The sequence below is a fragment of the Accipiter gentilis genome, chromosome 17 (genome assembly GCF_929443795.1).
Source record: "Accipiter gentilis chromosome 17, bAccGen1.1, whole genome shotgun sequence".
Classification (NCBI taxonomy): Eukaryota; Metazoa; Chordata; class Aves; order Accipitriformes; family Accipitridae; genus Astur; species Astur gentilis.
The window spans coordinates 13236193-13254922 of record NC_064896.1 but is presented as its reverse complement, the minus strand read 5'-3'; the positions used below and the strand labels follow the sequence as shown (position 1 = coordinate 13254922).

At 41.0% G+C, this 18730-nt stretch overlaps 1 protein-coding gene across 2 annotated transcripts in view; it reads right to left on the bottom strand.

Annotated features, from left to right (window-relative positions):
- Positions 1–18730, bottom strand: part of KCNQ1 (potassium voltage-gated channel subfamily Q member 1) — a 369743-nt gene that overhangs the window by 5731 nt on the left and 345282 nt on the right. The gene's annotated exons all lie outside the window — the stretch shown is intronic.

The following is an 18730-nucleotide window of genomic DNA, read 5'->3' as shown; positions in this document are numbered from 1 at the left end:
AAGTTTTGAACCTAGCCCTTAGGAGTGGATAAAACAATCCCATCCATGCAGTGCACTGAGGAGAAAAAAAAACCCCAAACCAAATAGTTCTTCACAAAGGCTGAAAGATTAGAGAACAAATCTTAAATGGCACATCATGAAGAAATGTAGCTACATTTCAGAAGAGATTTTTGCTCTCCCTAAAAAGTCACGGAGGCACATGGCTACTCTGACACCCCACGCAATGTGACAGTGATGTCGTTCCTATGAACCACAAAGTCCTCTTAGGTCATGTTGTCAGGAGCAGCAGTCCTCTACAACTGGGTATAAAGTGTCATGCCCACTTTTATAAAGATATCAAAGGCATTCCAGGAGGTGCTTGCGAACAAGACAGAGACTGTTCTTGTGATGAGAGAACAAAATAATGAGCAATTTATCTATTAAAATTCTGCAGACCTTCACATTATATTTATTTTAAATGCCCTGCAATTTTAAGCATTCATAACAAATTCATGGTACGATTCAGAACATAAAGTGTAACAATGAATTTCTTTCTTGCTTTTTTTTAAAAAAACCAGCAAAACCCCACAGGAGCCTGAGTGGCTCCAGGGGTATCTGGAGGAGAATGTCCTTTATGCACTCCTGTAACGGAGGAGTAAAGAGCAGCACTCTGGAGACACACTCCCAAACTAACTATAGGGATTTACTGGGAAGGGGCAAGGACAGATGAATAACAGAGCTGAGGGGAACGGTATTGGGAATGGTATTTTCAACCACAGATATTCAGGATAGTGGGGAAGCAGAAGGACAAAATTTGGAGTTTGGCATAATTTAGGCCACAAAGACCACAAATTGCTAATAAGTTATGCCAAGCGCTGCTCCATGATCTGGAGGGATCAAGGCTGATTAATGCTGTCGATTAAAGCTGTCTCATCTGCCCTTTATTATCATTCTCACAGATTTAAAAAGTAAATATTATTAAGGGTAAAAATCATAGTCCCTTTGGACAGAATGGTGGTTTAGAACTACCTATGCTCTTAACATGCTTGACTGAATAAACAAATAATTTGTGCTTAATCAAGAGATTTTTTATCAGCACAGTGCTCACTCAGTGGGTTCAGGGGGACTGTGCTTGTTCTTAATACAGGGAGCCGAGTGTGAAGCTGCTAAAGGAGAAGAGGAAAGCCAGAACACAAGCAACACTTGGCTGAATGAAAACGTGATAAAGGAAAATTTCAGCTACTTTTCCAACATTAGTCTCCCAAGTCTGCTACCCTGACTTATCTTGAGTAGCATTCATTCCTGAAGGTGCAGCTTTTTAGCTCAAAGTGGACCAACTGTTTAAGGCATTTTTTCAAAATAACTGAACATTGCAGAGATCTTCATGTATTTATCACTCTAGGTGGCCTCCTAATAAGGAGAACCCTATTGCTCTACAGTGTGGCAAACTTCTAGGGAAAGAAAATGATGCTTTCTTCACCTGTGCATCCTCATAAGCAGTGTTGTATAGAATCCCTAATGTGTTGCTATTCAGTGTAATACTCAGTAATAAGCTAGCTTTATATTTCAGAAAAGCACACAAAAATGTCCTTTCTGTTGACAAAATCATCATTAGGCACGCTAATGTCTAAGTTGAAGAAAAGATAAGAGGCAAAAAATATTCCAGAACTTATGATACCTGTCAATGGCAACGATATGAAGGAAGGTATCAGTATCAAGTGGTATTTAAGAAAACAGAGTGAGTTCTGCAGGTAAAGGTGTGGTTATAAATCACATTTTTCTTTGGTGGGATCCATCCTATTTAAGTTCTTGAGAATATTTGAGGAAGCTTCAGAGATCAGCTTCCCTGGCTCTTCTTCTTGCTAAGTCCCTACGTATTTTGCTATCTCAATATTTCTAAACAGTGGCTTTCTAGAGAAGCTCAGGGATGGGTATGGGAATCTTCTCAGAGGATTTATTTTACACATTTCTCTATAATAGTGGCAGAAGAAACCAACAATTTCAGTACTATTAAAGAAAGTTTCTTTCTTCAAGTACATGATTCTTGTACTTGAATCACGGAAAGAGTCTTCCTTCCATTTGCAGCACCCAAGATCCCAGATTCTTGCGAATCCCCTTATCAGAGCTTCTGGCTTTGATTTGTTTATTTTGTTGCCAGAGATTAGGCAGCAGTCTTGCTGGAGGTTATATACCCGTTGCTGAGGTGTTTATAGGAGAATGTAATCTGCATGAAGGAAGATTTGTTCTCCAGACTGTCTGTACTTTCTCTTGAGAGTTGGCCAAAGAAGGGAGTATGTGTGCAGCATCTGGGGAAGGATAGGGGAAGAGGAGCCAATGAGAAAACACTCTACTGTAAGATTACTCATTGCTAGAAAAATATAAAGGCTGAGCTTCTGAGGAACAAAATTAACAGGTTTTGAGGGTTGCATGTGACAAGTCACTTTCTAGTCAATGAAAATATATGAACACTGTAACCACTGTCTTAACTGACAAATAAAATGGATAACTTTGAGACAAAAAGCATCTTTGGAAAGAAAGGCACTTGCTACACACTGTGTCCTAAAATCAGCCCTCTTGCATAAAGCTATCAGTGCCAATCTCTTCTTTGCTTTGAGGTGCTAAAAATTGTTCTGTTTTTTTTCAGTAAACTGAGACTGTTGCTGGTCTCATCTTACTCTGTATTTTTATAGTAAAATATTTCTCCTACACTTCTAAAAAGTGTAAAAAACCAGCTTAATTTTTGTAGTAGTAACCCTTAAATGGCTGTTGATAATTCACCATTAATCAGGATGTGCCGCTTGTGCTTTCAACAGAGGTTGATGACCTGGGACTGGGAAGAAACTTCTGAGTCACTAAGTCAGGGTCAGAGCTCAGAAACAACTGGGATTTAAAAGCCAGTTGCTGGCTCCGATCCTCCAGAAGTCACCTTGATATCAGTGACCTACTATTAAAAGGGGCTTGACTTGGCATAGTAAATTCTTAATGCACCATATAGAAACTCAGTTTTGTCACATATTTTTCTTAATTATGTTGGGAAGTAAAACCAACTGGTAACACCAGCATGTGGCCATTTGATTACTGACTATAACACTTGAGGCATTTCAAAGTAATTTTTGTTTGTTTGAAGAACTTGTCCTGATTTTGCAGCACAAGCTCTAGGGTACCAGATGCTGAAGCTATAGGAAATGGGAGAAATGACAGGCTTGATTTATGCATTCTTTCTTTCCATTAGAAGTGGGAGAGCAATTTTGATAAGCAAGTAACTATACTGTAGAGAATTATTTCTCCTTTCCAAATATCCTTTTCCCCAAAGAAAAACGTTTTTTTCTAAAAGCTTCCTCAAAGTTTCTGGAAATATGACATCTCTGGTTAATCACTCAGCTCCATTTCTTTCATGTGGATTTTCATGATTCTTAGAAGAGTGTAGATTACAACCATAATGCCATTTTTCAGATTAGAAGTCTCCCTTGAATTCTATTTGAAACCAACAATAGTAAGAGACATGCTCTGAAAGGTCAAAACCTGAAAAACTGATATGGAAAAGCCACTTCAGTAATATGGGATTAAATAAATATAGTATAAAATACAGCATATATGTTACCAAACACAGAATATTGGCAGCATGTTTTTATAAATGCCTCTTTTATGATAGTGCTGTTTTTCCCCAAATGAAAATGAAGATACAGCCTTCAGGAACAGCAGTATCTGAAGATGTTATGCAATAAAACAGAAACCTTCACAGCTATCTTTGACTATTTCCAGCCACTTACACATAATCCTTATGCGAACAAATGCTGCAGATCAGCAGCAGGCAAAACTTCAGGTACAAGAGGAACTATTAAATGAGACCTACAAAGAAATAAATGGCAACAACAGATGTTGTGCTTACATAAGAGACCAATTCCTTTAAGATCTTAAAACTTATGAAAATCATAGAATGGTTTGGGTTGGAAGGGACCTTAAAGATCATCTAGTTCCAACCCCCCTGCCATGGCCAGGGACACCTTCCAGTAGACCAGGTTTCTCAAAGCCCCATCCAGCCTGGCCTTGAACACTGCCAGGGATGGGGCATCCACAGCCTCTCTGGGCAACCTGTTCCAGTGCCTCGCCACCCTCACAGTGAAGAACTTCTCCTTACATCTAATCTAAATCTACCCTCTTTCAGTTCAAAGCCATTACCCCTTGTCTTATCACTACATGCCCTTGTAAAAAGTCCCTCCCCACCTTTCCTGTAGGCACCCTTTAGGTACTGGAAGGCTGCTATAAGGTCTCCCTGGAGCCTTCTCTTCTCCCGGCTGAACAACCCCAACTCTCTCAGCCTGTCTATGTAGGAGAGGTGCTCCAGTCCCCTGATCACCTTCCTGGCCCTCCTCTGGACTCTATCCAACAGGTCCATGACCTTCTTATGTTCGGGGCCCCAGAGCTGAAGGCAGTACTGCAGGTGGGGTCTCATGAGAGCAGAGCAGAGGAGGGGAATCACCTCCCTCGACCTGCTGGTCACACTTCTCTTGATGCAATCCAGGATATGGTTGACTTTCTGGGCTTCAAACACACATTGCCAGGTCATGCTGAGCTTCTCATTAACTCACACCCCCAAGTCCTTCTCAGTAGGGCTGCTCTCAATCCACTGGTCACCCAACCTGTATTTGTGCTTGGGATTGCCCGGACCCAGATGCAGGACCTTGCACTTGGCCTTGTTGAGCTTCATGAGAAATAAATAGAAAGCAAAAGTTACAAACACACAGGTTGATTTGCTTTTTACATGTCACCTTCATAAAATTATGTGGCTATAACTTGCTGCTTGATTAAAGGAAGCAAGGTAAGATGAATACATACCTCTCCTTCTAACAAGGAGGTCAGTAGGACATTGGCAAATGGAAGAATTAAGTTATGGGAGAGTGAAATACACTTGGCCATGGACTGTTGTAGTGTACAAGACCTCAAAATGTGGAAAGCTTTTGGGACAGTGTTTATTTTAGAAGTGGAGAGGATTCAGAAGGGCCTGAGGGTAAAAAAAGTTGGAAAGACATGACCTAAAATGCTGCTAGTCGAGACAGAAATGTGGGCCACGATAGCTGTGACTGGAAGGGATGGTAAGAAGCAGAGACTGGATATGGCAGCTGCTTGAGAAGACAGAGCTGAGAATGGTGGCCTTGGTTCAGTGCTTTTGTTGCTGCTATTAACAAGTTCTTGCAAAAATATTTGGCTTATTTAAAACACCCAAACTATTGGAAATCAGCTCTTCCTGAGAATATTTCTTAGCTCTAGGTGTAGATTTGGGCCATGAAGCCCCTCTGCTTGCTTGTCGCTCCTCAAGCTCCCAGAGCAGTCCTGCTGGCCTTGCAGTACTGAATGCATGCCCAGATGTGTGCAGCGCTCGCAGATCTATCTGGCATCCAGAGGGCTATAGCCAAGCAATTAAAATTTGTGGTTGACTCTTGTAGATAAATGAGACAAGACTTAAAACACATGGAAATTTTCAAGTTAGGACAGTGTCCAAAACCTACAGTCGTTGGCCCAGCACTGCCTCAGGATACAGCATTTTTTTCCCTAAAATATTACAAAGGTCAGATATTTATTTTTTTTAACCCTTTCCTCTAAATTACCAGAATATCAGTAGATGAACAAGGGAGCTTGGAATGTTTTTCTCTCCTTGCATGAAGCCAGGAAAGTGAAGTTTAGGGTCTTGTCTCTAAATATAACTTTTATCAGAAGCTACTAAAGAAGATAAAATCCCCCTATCCTATTAATTGAATACTCTGGATTTTTCAACATTTTGCTTATCTTATTTACTATAACCCCACCTTCAGGAAATAATATCTCTTTGACCAGACACAACTGTCTTCCATATCCATTTGAAAATAAGACACAAGTTGGCAAGAAAAGAGGGATTCGTTCCTTACGAGTGAATTAATGATACCAAAAGTATGAGAAGTTTATGTATCCACAAAAATCACTGGACATCCATCTAGCACCATCATCATAAACAGTTTCCCAAATTATGCTTAAATTGAAATCCAGCCTTACGGAGGATGTCAAACAGACTTGAGATAACAAGAAATATAAGGGAATTATTGATCAAAGAAAACAGGAATAAAAGCCCCTTATCTTTCTGCAATAGTTTGGCTATAGTTATAGAATAAGTGGCGGTCATTAGTGCAACTTACATCCAAAGCACTGTGTGAACCTTTGTGTACCTACACAGCAGAACACCGCAGTAGATATGTATTGTTATTGCTAGCACAAAGTGGGGAAAACTGAGGCAGTAAAGTTAATGGCCCACCTTCAGATGCACTAAACATCTTTAACTTCAACTTGGAAGGAGAAGCTCTAACAAAACCTTAAAAATCTTTCCCCCTGTCCTGGGCAAATCTTCTTTAGATCTCAAAGAAAACTTCAAAGCACTTTCCTGTTTTTTAATGAGACAGAAGGTTGGAAAACTGATTGCTTTCTCATTCTTGATCATATTCTTGTTCAGCAAAACATTCCTACTTTGTGTCCTTCTGGTTGAGCACCCCGGTACCTGTTTGCAGAGGAAAGAAAGACTCTCTGTTTAGCTAACAGGCACTTATATTTCAGATGCTTCAGTTCCACAGATGGGAAGAAAACTCCCTGTGGTACTTGCCTCTGGAGGACTCTTTCTGCTGGTTTAATCACGGCAGTACAGCCTCTGAATATCACTCCATATTTTTGTTGTCAGAAGTTTGGCTATCAGACAACAGCTTTCTCTTAGTTGTAGATTCCTGTTTCCAGTGTGGAACAGTGGCATATTTACAACACTTTAGGGTTAAAAAAAAGAGTAAAAGACCCAACTAGCATGAAAATATGTCCCAAACTCTTCTCTACAACAAAATAAACCCCAAACCAAACCCCCCCCCCCCCCCCCCTCCCCAATTAAAGAAAACAAAAGTGACTAATCTTGACCTCTCTCCAAAGGGGAATGTTTTGCTTCTTGAATCCTTGGCTCTGCTCTCATATGATACTGGGACTATGACTAATAACCTCTTGCTGGAGTACTGCTGATAATTTCACCATTGAGTAGCTGTTCTCATCCTGGATCATCATAGTATGAACTTAAGTTGCCAAGATTTTATTTTTTAAAAAAACAAAGAAGAAGATATATACTCATAATCCCCAGTGTTAGAAATACATTTTTCAGCTTTAACTGTTAGGTTTTGCCTGACAATTTTTCCTCCTTCCTCCAAACTGTTATTTTTCAGATGCCTGCTACGAAACGGTTCCCTCTTTCCTTTCTTTCTCTCAAATGCTTTTCCTAATTCAAACCAGATTTGAGACTGCTGCTCTTTTTAAAGCAAATATGCCATGTATCACATTGAGTTAGGTCAGCATCGCTTATGTTATGTTTCACGCTTCACCCAAATGAGGCATCCATACTGCTTTTCAAAGGGAATAAAGCCACACTAGGTGCACTGGGTTTTCTGGTTTGAATAGGAAGTGAGACACATCCACAGGTTATGGAACTGATCTTATGGCATGGCATGAGTAGGGAAGGGCATCACTACCTGCTTTTTGTTTAAAATGTTAAAAACCAACACGACTTTAACTGTTTTTTCAAAAAAAGATTTTTGGCCAGTTCCCTTTTTAGCATCCATAATCTACTCATTATTTATGATTTGATAGTTACTATAAGGGCAAAAAAGGACATAAACTCCTTTGTATCTAAAATGAGCTTGAAAAATTAATAACCATACGATGACTTCTGCAGCAATCAAGGAAAAGGAGTGGGGGAGAGAAAGGGAGAGAAGCAATTATAGCAATAGTGAGTTTTGAGATTCCCTGAGGGCTGCTGGTAATTAAACCAACGGCAACATGAATTTGTGTTTGATGTGGTCATGAATTTGTTTTCAAAAGAAAAAATCTTTAAAAAGATTCTTTCAAGAGAAATTTTTAGAGAACAAGCTCAGCATGAATAATTAGACCAGAAATACTTTGATAAATATTATTATGGAGAAGTCATTTATGGGCCATGGCATTTGAAGGTTAGAAATCCTGGTGATAAATAAGGTGGCAAGTTTGCACCCATTCTGAACACATAAAACCAGGGCTGTATTCTTGTATGCTTAAGTCTGCTCCTCAGAAAGGAGGCGGCCTCTTGTTTTGCCATTGCATTAAGCGTTACAAAGACACAGATGCAAGACAGAAAATTTCAGTGGGAAAGCTCAGTGGAATGAAAGAAAACCACACACAATTCCAAAGGCACTTTTCATTCCTAGGGGCTGCACAGAGATCAGAGGTGAAATTTATTGGTGTTAAAAAGTCTGCGAGCCCACTCTACTCCCCTAGATTTTCCAACCGCCATTGATTCTGCTGAAATCGTACCCTTGGAAATACCTCCTTCAGAATACTCTAAAAATAAAAATGCTTTTATTTTGTAGAAAAGTAAGTACCCAGCAAAACCACTGAAACCCAGAGAAGATGCAGGTTCTCTGCGCCCTCTAAAATCAAGTTGCCTTGGACACCCCAAAACTGCATTTCATTCGTTTACTGACTGCTTCAAAAAGTGGAGGCAGATACAATCAATCAGAAGCCAGCAAATAAGCACCGAGTGAACTAGAACGTAATATATTTACCAGTGGAAACCCATGTTTAAAAGGAAAAGAAACTGCTTGTTGGCTGTCATGGTATTATTTGTAAAGGCAAACCAGTAGATCTTATGGATACCAGGAGCAAAACTACAACAAAGGCAACCAACTGCTAATGAAGACGGGTTTTCAGTCAAATTTCATGGGTCATACAAAGTCATTACCATGCCTGCAGGAGTTCAACAGCTCTGCCAGTTGAATTTGGGGGAAATGAAGTGATTATTTTGTTATGCATTTTGTAGTTTTAGACATTTTTCTTTAAATTCCGAGTTCTGAAGCCAACCAGCTATGCGAGAATACCAGCTTCAGGTTCCAGAGTTAGCTTCTAACCAACATTATTGCACAGGAAACCTTGAAAACAGGTCTTCTGTGTACACCCAGGTCTCAGAAACTAGCCTTTAAAGAGGCTGATAGGTTTCCTTTTTTTTTTTTTTTTTTGCTTAAATACAACCTTATGGCTTTAAGCCAATTTCATAACACTTTGGGGGCTTGACTCATTTTGAAATGAGTGGCTGCCGCCAGAAACAAGTTCTGCATGGGTTAACTTTCCAAATTGGTTCCATTGCAAGTTTCCCTCTGGTTTTGAGTCAGTTAAGATATCAAGGCTCTTCTCCGTAACATTTTAAGCTATAATGACTTCAAAAGTAAACAAATGTTTCTGACAAAATAATATGTTAGAAAAAGGTAATGGATGACAAAGATAACAAAAAATCCTTAGTGCTTTTCTTTGTCAATAACTTCTTCTAGGAATATAGCCAGGCTGGGCATTTATTTGGACTGGTAAACTGTGACTCAAAAAGTGGATCTATTGGCAGTGTAAGCAACTGCTCAGCGGTGGAAGCAAAAGGCTCACGGTCTTTCCTAGCTGATTAATCATCATGACAGGCTTGAAGACTAAATGATCTGCCCAGCTCCAGATGTTAGATGTGCTTCCACCTCTTGCTATTCTTCAGGTTCATAGGTAGTAGCCTGGATTGCTCATTCTTAAGATAATGATGATCATTACTGTTCAAAACAAAAAGTATTTGGGCTTTGTAATTTTATCCAATGATAGAGGAGGCTTCTACACAAGATAACACAGTACATACAGGCTACACATGATGAAATACTGGAAGATCCTTCAGGCAGAGGTGGTGACAGTCTTGCACATAAAGCTTTGTGACATTTCCCTTCTCCACTCCCACCTCCTACCAGAACTGTTATCAATTGCGCAAAGGAGGAGCACGAACACGTAGCTGGATCTCTCCCCTCAAGCCCCTGCCATTAAGGGCTGCACTAGCCCCTCTTAAATCAATAACAAAATGTAGCTTCTCTGCGATGGGAGGCAGCATCTGTTTCACAGTACACGGTAACACTCCACAGCACTTACAGACAGGATCAAAGAGTAGTCATATGATGAAAGCATAGAAGAACACCACGATGGCAGAGAGAAGCCACCCAACCGTGTCTAAGACAGACAGAGTGCTACAGGATCTTCAGTGGTTGCAGGTGATGAGAGAAATCATTTTAATTGTCATCTAAAAGATGGTCCTCCGCAGAGGGACCAAATTTGTCTTGGGCATCAGTCGGGAAGGTCTTCATTGACAGGGGCACTCCAGGAGGTGACCACCAGAGAATCAGCACGTGCTTTCTGAAGCAAGCTGCAGCCTGCTCCTCCTGGAGACTGATCATTTGTGTTCACAGAAGCCAGACCGTGCTTTACTTGGAGGATCTGAGTATCACCACACAAACTAGTTTAGCTGCAGGCATTTCTTATTTTCCCTTTGCATATTTTCCTTGAAAGAATGAAAGAAGTTACTATGGAGTTATTTATTTTCTTTCTTCTGCTAGTCTCTTTTGCTAGGTAGCATCTTTCCCCCCGTCCAACAGAGAGAGTAATCAGCTACTCTGGAGCAGTTCATTCACCCCTAATCATGCAACCTTTGAAAAAAGGTTGTCAGATAGCACCTACTAAGGAATTAACAGATTAAAATGCTAACATCATTCTGAATTAATTAAGACATTTTCATCCATTTTCAAGGATGGCTTTACGTGATTAGGCTAACAATTTCAGCTCTGATGCATCTGCTCTGAAATGTGAAAGGAGTTTAATTCAGTCTCAAGCATCCCAGTTCCTTTCAGGTCTATGTTGCTCCTTTTTACTTTACAGTACCTGCATTCTTGATTTATATATTCAAGCAGCGGTCTCTTCAAATCAAGAAATAATCTTCTCAAATGATATGTAAGTTTTAAGATAGATGCCGAACAACAGTGGGAATAATAAAAATGATAAAAACCCCAAGTGCTCCTGTTTTCATTTTTGACCTCCAAGCCTCAAAATGCTTTATGATACCCAGTACTCATGGCTGAGGAAATGGAAACAACAGAATCATACAATCATTTAGGTTGGAAAAGACCTTCAAGATCATCGAGTCCAACCATCAACCATGCCCACTAAACCATGTCCTGAAGTGCCTTGTCTACGTGCTTTTTGAATACCTCCAGGGATGGTGACTCAACCACTTCCCTGGGCAGCCTGTTCCAATGCCTGACAACCCTCTCAGTAAATTTTTTTTCCTAATATCCAACCTAAACCTCCTCTGACACAACTTGAGGCCATTTCCTCTCCAGCCACCTGACAGAAGAGACCAGCACCCACCTCACTACAGTCTCCTCTCAGGTAGTTGTAGAGAGCAATAAGGTCTCCCCTCAGCCTCCTTTTCTCCAGGCTAAACAACCCCAGTTCCCTCAGCCACTCCTCATAGGACTTGTGCTCCAGGCCCCTCACCAACTCGGTTGCCCTTCTCTGGACACACTCCAGCACCTCAATGTCTTTCCTGTAGTGAGGGGCCCAACACTGAACACAGTACTCAAGGTCCGGCCGCACCAGTGCCGAGTACAGGAGGACAATCACCTCCCTGCTCCTGCTGGCCACACTATTTCTGATACAAGCCAGGATGCCGTTGGCCGCCTTGGCCACCCGGGGCACACTGCTGGCTCGTATTCAGGTGGCTGTCAGCCAGCACCCCCAGGTCCTTTCCTGCTGGGCAGCTTTCCAGCCACTCCTCCCCAAGCCTGTAGCGCTCCATGGGGTCGCTGCGACCCAAGTGCAGGACCAGGCACTTGGCCTTGTTGAACCTCATATGATTGGCCTCAGCCCATCAATCCAGCCTGTCCAGATCCCTCTGTAGAGCCTACCCTCGAGCAGATCCACCCTCCCACCAAACCTGGTGTTATCTGCAAACTTGCTGAGGGTGCACTCGATCCCCTCATCCAGATCATTGATAAAGATCTTAAACAGAACTGGCCCCATACTGAGCCCTGGGGAACACCACTTGTGACCTGCCGCCAACTGGATTTAACCCCATCCACCACAAACCTCTGGGCTCATCCAGCAAGCCAGTTTTTTACCCAGTGAAGAGTACAATTGTCTAAGCCATGAGATGCCAGCTTCTCAAGGAGTATGCCATGAGAGACAGTGTCAAAGGCTTTATTGAAGTTTAAATAGACAATATCCACAGCCTTTCCCTCATCCACTAGGTGCGTCACCTGGTTATAGAAAGTGATCAGGTTGGTCAAGCAGGACCTGTCTTTCATGATCCCATGCTGACTGGGCCCAATCCCCTGGTTGTCCTGCATATGCCATGTGAGCGCACTCAAGACGAACTGTTCCATGATCTTCCCTGGTACTGAGGTCAAGCTGACAGGCCCGTAGTTCCCCGGATCCTCCCTCTGACCCTTCTTGTAAATGGGCGTCACATTGGCAAGCCTCCAGTTGTCTGGGACCTCCCCTGTTGACCAGGATTGCTGATAGATGATGGAGAGTGGCTTGGCAAGCACCTCCGCCAGCTCCCTCAGTACTCTTGGATGGATCCCATCTGGTCCCATAGATTTGTGAGTGTCCAGACGGTGTAGTAGGTCACTAACTGTTTCCTCCTGGATTATGGGGGGTATATTCTGCTCTTCATCCTTGCCTTCCGGCTCAGGGGCAGAGTACCCTGAGGATAACTGGTTTCACTATTAAAGACTGAGGTAAAGAAGGTATTAAGTACCTCAACCTTTTCCTCATCTCTGGTGGCTACGTTCCCTTCTGTATCCATTAAAGGACAGATATTCTCCTTGGCTCTCTTTTTATTGTTAACATATTTGTAAAAACATTTTTTGTTGTCTCTTACAATAGTGGCCAGAAGGTGAAATGGCTCGCCTCCAGTCCTGCAGAAAATGATGGCTGAGTCAGGAACAGCACCCACACCACCTGAAAACCCCACAATAACCACACCGATGCATCTTTCTAGATGGGACATGGACTGTCACGATGACACAAGTGTCTGACACTGCCTTTTAAAAGCTGATTTACAGAGAAGGCAGAGGAGGTCTGGTTGCACTTATTCCTCCCTGGCTCAGACAGTACGCGCAGTGTACATGCGCAAGTGAGAAGACCATGTGTGACCAGTTCTGATATGCATTATTTATATAACAGTTCTACTGACTGAAAAACTAATAAATCCACAGCCTGCAGATGATGTGCAGACACATCATCACAAATATCACTTTATGTTGATTCTTTGTCTTTTTTTCCCCCTGCTGTAGCATAACAGAGCATCTGGTACAATAGCAAAATAAGCCTCTGGCTGAAGAAGTGCCTTGTTTAAATCACAGTGTCTGTCCACATACAACTGACATATAGGAATAAGTGTCATTTTCCATGACAATATATGAGTATTTCACGTAAGTCAAGCTTTGTCAAGCCTGTTGCGAGGCAGTGCTGCAAAGTGCTCAACACTTCCCTTACTCTCTGAGTGCCCTCAACTTCCAGTGAGCTTTTCAGTGAGGAAGATCCATGTATTGGGAAGAAGTATATGTGAAACACAGTCTATAACTTTGCACAACAGTGATTGCACAATACAAGAGGTCAAAACAAGGTTTCTCTCCTTACGCATTGTAATTATGGTCTATTTATAATTCTACAGTTAATTTTGGGCTTGTATATCTGCACTGGACAAAGAAGCTTGCCATGTGTAGAAAATGACATGAGCTCAATCTTTGCAGACAGTCCCAGAGCCTAAAAGTGCTTTTGTTAGTACAGTGAACACCTGTACTAATTACACACTTCACTCACTCGGGGGTCATTGCTCATGGCAAAGGTTTTAAATCAGCCACCCCAGGAGACAGACATCATTATATTTCTAGAGCAGTCATTCTGATGCTGCAAAACTAGGCAACCCTGGAAATGCACTCACTCTCTGAAGTCTCTAAAGGTGAAAGACTGTAATACCCCATTGCTGGGCACAAGAAGACACTCCAGAAAGTTTGAATGCATAGAGAAAATTAAGAAAGCAATCAGATGCTGTTGTTGAAATCTGAAGTTTAGCATTATTTTTAGATTTAAGCATATGTTCTGACTTTCATGCAAATGACATGTTTTTCCATCTCTTATTGTATACCAATACCTGAGTGAGCAAAACTTGCAAGCATGTAAGAAATGTTAAATAATATCATTTTATTCACTTTGTGAGTCAGAGATGCTATTTATGTACCTAAAATTACACTGGAACTCAAATGCCAAGGTCAGCATTCACTTTGCTCACTGATGTAGTTCCCCAGTTGAAGTCATCTGCAGTTCTCCCCAGCCAGACCCTGCTTACACTGATGTTAATCAGTGCTGGTACTTCCTGCAGCTTGGTATGCAAAACTTGAAGAATCAATGGTATATAATCCAAAAACCAGCATCTAACTGGTCAGAGGGGGCAGAGATACCTGCATTTCACATTCCTCTTCTCCTAATCTGTCAGACTGCACATAAAACCCATCAGCAGATTTCTCACTGGGAAATCACAGAGCAGAAAGTTACTTTAGGTAGGTGCTTCCTCCAGTTAAATACACTCCAAGGTGTGATGCTGTCCTCAGTATAAAAGTAACACCATTTCTACCAAAGGCAAGGAGCACTGATGGCGTGGGCAGGGTTCTCCACCCAGATGTTTACAGCTGCTCTGCACCGCAGTACCATACAGCTGGGTAAGTAAAAGGGGAGTGGGAGAAGAATTCGCTCAGAAAGAGCAAAGAACAGGAGCAAAGGCAGAAAAATAATGGAGCAAGGGCAGAGAAGGGATCTTTGAAGCGCTCAGCATTTTCACAACTGCCTCCTATGTAAATGCTAAAAAGATTTTCAAGGATGCAAATGACCAAATACACGAATTCTTCATAAGGTGCCTGGAAACCCTAACATTCAAGTTAAATGCAATGAATCGATTAATTTTCTATAAAATTATCTCCAAACTCTGTAATCCATACTTCATCTTGTAGTTTACAAGCACACAGTATAAATTTTCACGGACATGTAGATGCAATTTTTTCTACCATTTGTGCGACCCTTTTCAGTCAGATTCATTAGGCAACATTAGGAAAAAAATAATCCCTTGAGCTCTGTGTATCCATGAACCTCTCTCTTTCCGTCCACTGTGACTCAGAAGGGGACATGTTTTGCAACAATGTCTCCTAAATATACAATAGTCCCAATTTGCTTCTCTTCCACCCCAGAGTAAATGAGGAGTAAACTTATTGATGTCAATGGGGATTAAGATTAATATTAAACAGCCTGAAAACACGTATCACTGTTAGCATTTGGAAGAGTACACTCCAAAGGCTTGTCCGCTTGCACGCAACATATCCCCTATAGTAATAGTATATAGTAAATAGCACACATCACTGCAAAGAACTCACATGACTAAATGGTGCATTGTTTAAAGCAGATCTTTCTTCAGTGCACAGAGACAGTGTTTTCTTTTACTTTTTTAAAAACCAAGCCTGTTATTCAAATTCTAGCCATGTCTTCATTCTTCTGTTATTTAAATTTCCTAAAATTTCACAACTTCACAGAAAACATACTATAAAAGAAAAAAAACCCCACCACAAACAGAAAACACCAAACCTGGCAGGGTATATTCAGCAAAACTATAGTTTTGGAAAAGAAATTGCAAGTTTTTTAGCACACACTGTAAAAGTAATGATAACCAAAAGGTTATCTGAAGTGTAATTTAAAGAAAAAGTGTTTGCATTGTTTTTGGATAAAACAATCCCGAGGCCATGTGTACAAGTCCCAGACTGCAGGACAGTAATGAGGTTGTGAATCAGGACTGTAAATTCCCTGTGCTGCGAATGTGGGAGCCATCAGGAGCACACATGATTGAGTCAGCAGTTACCAAGACACATACATACAGTACAGGCCACTCAAGTCTCCAAACTGCCGTTTATCATTTCCTGAGAGAACAGTTTCTTGGCAAGCCTCCTTTAAAAACATTTTTTTTCCAAAACAACCAACCATTCCAGCAGGCTATGAATACCACTATAATTTGGTCTATTTTTCATATCAAGTAGACTATGGGCTCTGGTTTTCAGTTAATTAAAGAAACCTTCTTTCAGATTTCCAAACGTTGTTTGCAGCAGGGTAGATCCCACAACGAGCCAGCTCTAAAACAGTGCCAGTCGCAGACTGAACCGTATGGAGATGGAGAAAAAAACACAACCAAATAAAAACACAGTTTGAAGTTGCAAAGCCCAGCTTACATAACGCCAAATTCAGTCGTCCTGCCAAACTGCTAACCTTCGTCTCTGATGAAAATAGCTGTCTTGGGCACGACTGTGTTTCGTACTCCCAAATGTGTAACGGCTCAGATCTGTCTGTCAGAATTTGAACTCCATCTGTTGTTATTATTATTGTTGTTGTTATTGTTATTACTACTGCTACGCACTAAGAGCACTTAGGGGCCTTGTCTGCAATCAGAGCCCTGATGGGCTATGAGTTGTCTGCACAGAGAGAAACAGCCCTTGCCTTGAAAAATGCATGATCTAAATAGATGAGATTAAAAAAGGGGTGGGACAAAGATCGTATTTTCATTCCTGTTTTATGCATATGGAACTGGGATACAGAGGGATTAAATGTCTTGCCTGTGCTCGCACAAAAAATATCTGGGGCAAAAGCTAGGAATTGAACCAAAGTTTTCAAGTTCAAATCAACGTTGTCTTCCTTCATTAACCCTATGCTTACTAACTACAAGTCTCTACTCAAATCTGTATTCATAAGCTGAGACATCAGAGCCTTTGGGCATGCAGGGCCTAAGCACAGGAGGGGACAACATGCCTCTCACCTCTTGTGAGAATATCTATGTTCATGTAGCAATAGTTACTTGTGGCTTTGCTTCTTGAAGCTTTAGAAAAATCAAACTTTGGAAATAAGGTCCTATATTTTGATTTCCTATTTGGTGAAGGAAGTCTGGATTCTGCTATTTCTCTGCAGAGCCCTCTGTGCAAGCAGCCACAGAAACAACAAACTGTGCCATGCTTCAGGAAAAAAGTAAATAATCACTTAATGGGTTTCTCTAAACAGCTGACCTGCAGTTCACACATTCTTACTAAAAAAAGAAAAGGAAAAAAAGAGTAGTTATACATGTTTTAGTAAAGTAGTTTTACTTATTTATTATCAAGTAGTTTTATCTATTTTTTTAAATTGTTATTTAGAATCATAGAGTCCTAGAATATCTCAAGTTGGAAGGGACCCGTAAGGATCATCAAGTCCAACTCCCTGCTCCTCACAGGAATACCTAAAACTAAATCATATGACTAAAAGCATTGTCCAGATGCTCCTTGAGCTCTGACAGGCTTGGTGCCATGACCACTTCCCTGGGGAGCCTGTTCCAGTGACCGACCACCCTCTCAGTGAAGAACCTTTACCTAATGTCCAACGTGAACTTCCCTTGATGTAGTTTCATTCCATTTCCCTGTGTTCTATTACTGGTCACCAGGGAGAGGAGATCAGCACCTCCCCCTCCGCTGCCCCCCTCTACCCTAAGAATGTGTGATTTTAAAGGTTCTTACTTTGGCCAAATAAAAAGTCAAGGTTTTGTTTTGTTGTTGCTTGGTTTGTTTGGGTTTTTTTTAAGAGAAAGAATAAATGTGCCTGAAATTAGGACAACTTCCAGACAAATTTCAGGTCTTCATTCCGAAGTATGGATGTAGGAGAGAAATATGGATGTATGTATGTGTCTCCTCCTAACTTTCTTCTTGGGATAGCTGAAGCTTTTCGGCTGAAACAGTCCCACAAATTTTAGGCTGAGATGCCCAAAATGGAAAAGTTCAGGTCAGATGGTTAAAGTTGCACACAACTAAAACAAAGTCTTACAGTGGGAAATGTCATACAACATTCTGTTAAGGCTCTGAAGCATTCCCAATGCCCAAGAACAAGCAGGTGAGTACACATAATATATCCCAAAATATGTTTACATGGGAGACAAACTGTGCTTGATTACTTGGCTTCAATACCACACTTTTTGTTACTTTAACAGAAAAGAGGACTGTCATTACTTGCCTTGGTCAGCAAAAAGAGTTTCAGTTGTGTGGGGAATTATGGCATATCACAATTTTTTAACCTCTCAAAATATTGAGATATTTCAAAGAGTGGCAATTGAAAACTATTTTAATTTGGAAACACAGCTTCATAATGAATGTTGAAAGTACTGAAACATTTCATTAAAAAAGTAAAAACCCTATCACTATCCCAAAGCGCCTAAAAGGAATAAAAAAGGCAATAAAACAGACTAAGGGTAGCATTTCAATGTCCTTTGATTAAAATGCTGATCACAATGAAAAAGTCCAAATCAACAATTTCAAGAAGGTTTGACTGAAAATGTTATCTAAGTAGCCTTGTTCACATGTGACAAAGCAGAGGTTTCCAATGGGACTTCTATTTTTTTCCAAAAGGCTAATTTTTACACCAAATAAGGTGTTTAGAACTTCTTACTTTTTGAAAAACGTCCCCTCTCCCCAACAAAATCTGACCATTTCTCAGTCCTTACTTGCCATTAGCTTGTCTCCTGAGATGTTGACACAAGTGCCTGCTCATTGGGAAACGCTTTGGAGCGGGCCTCTGAAGAACTGCCTGTCATGAGGGCTATCAGTTTAAAAATAATTTACAAAACTGCAGAATTTCCTGTTTCTGTAAGTGGCTCTAACTGGCTCTTTCCAGCAGAAATCCCTGGAGACGCAAATTGTTCTTCCCCGTACAGAATTGCAACTGCTAATGCTGCAAAGTAAGAGGACTGCCAAAAACCTATGTATGGTCCTTGGATGGTTAAAGCGCACCTTTCCACCTTCAACTTTGCCCAAGGTGAGTGGGT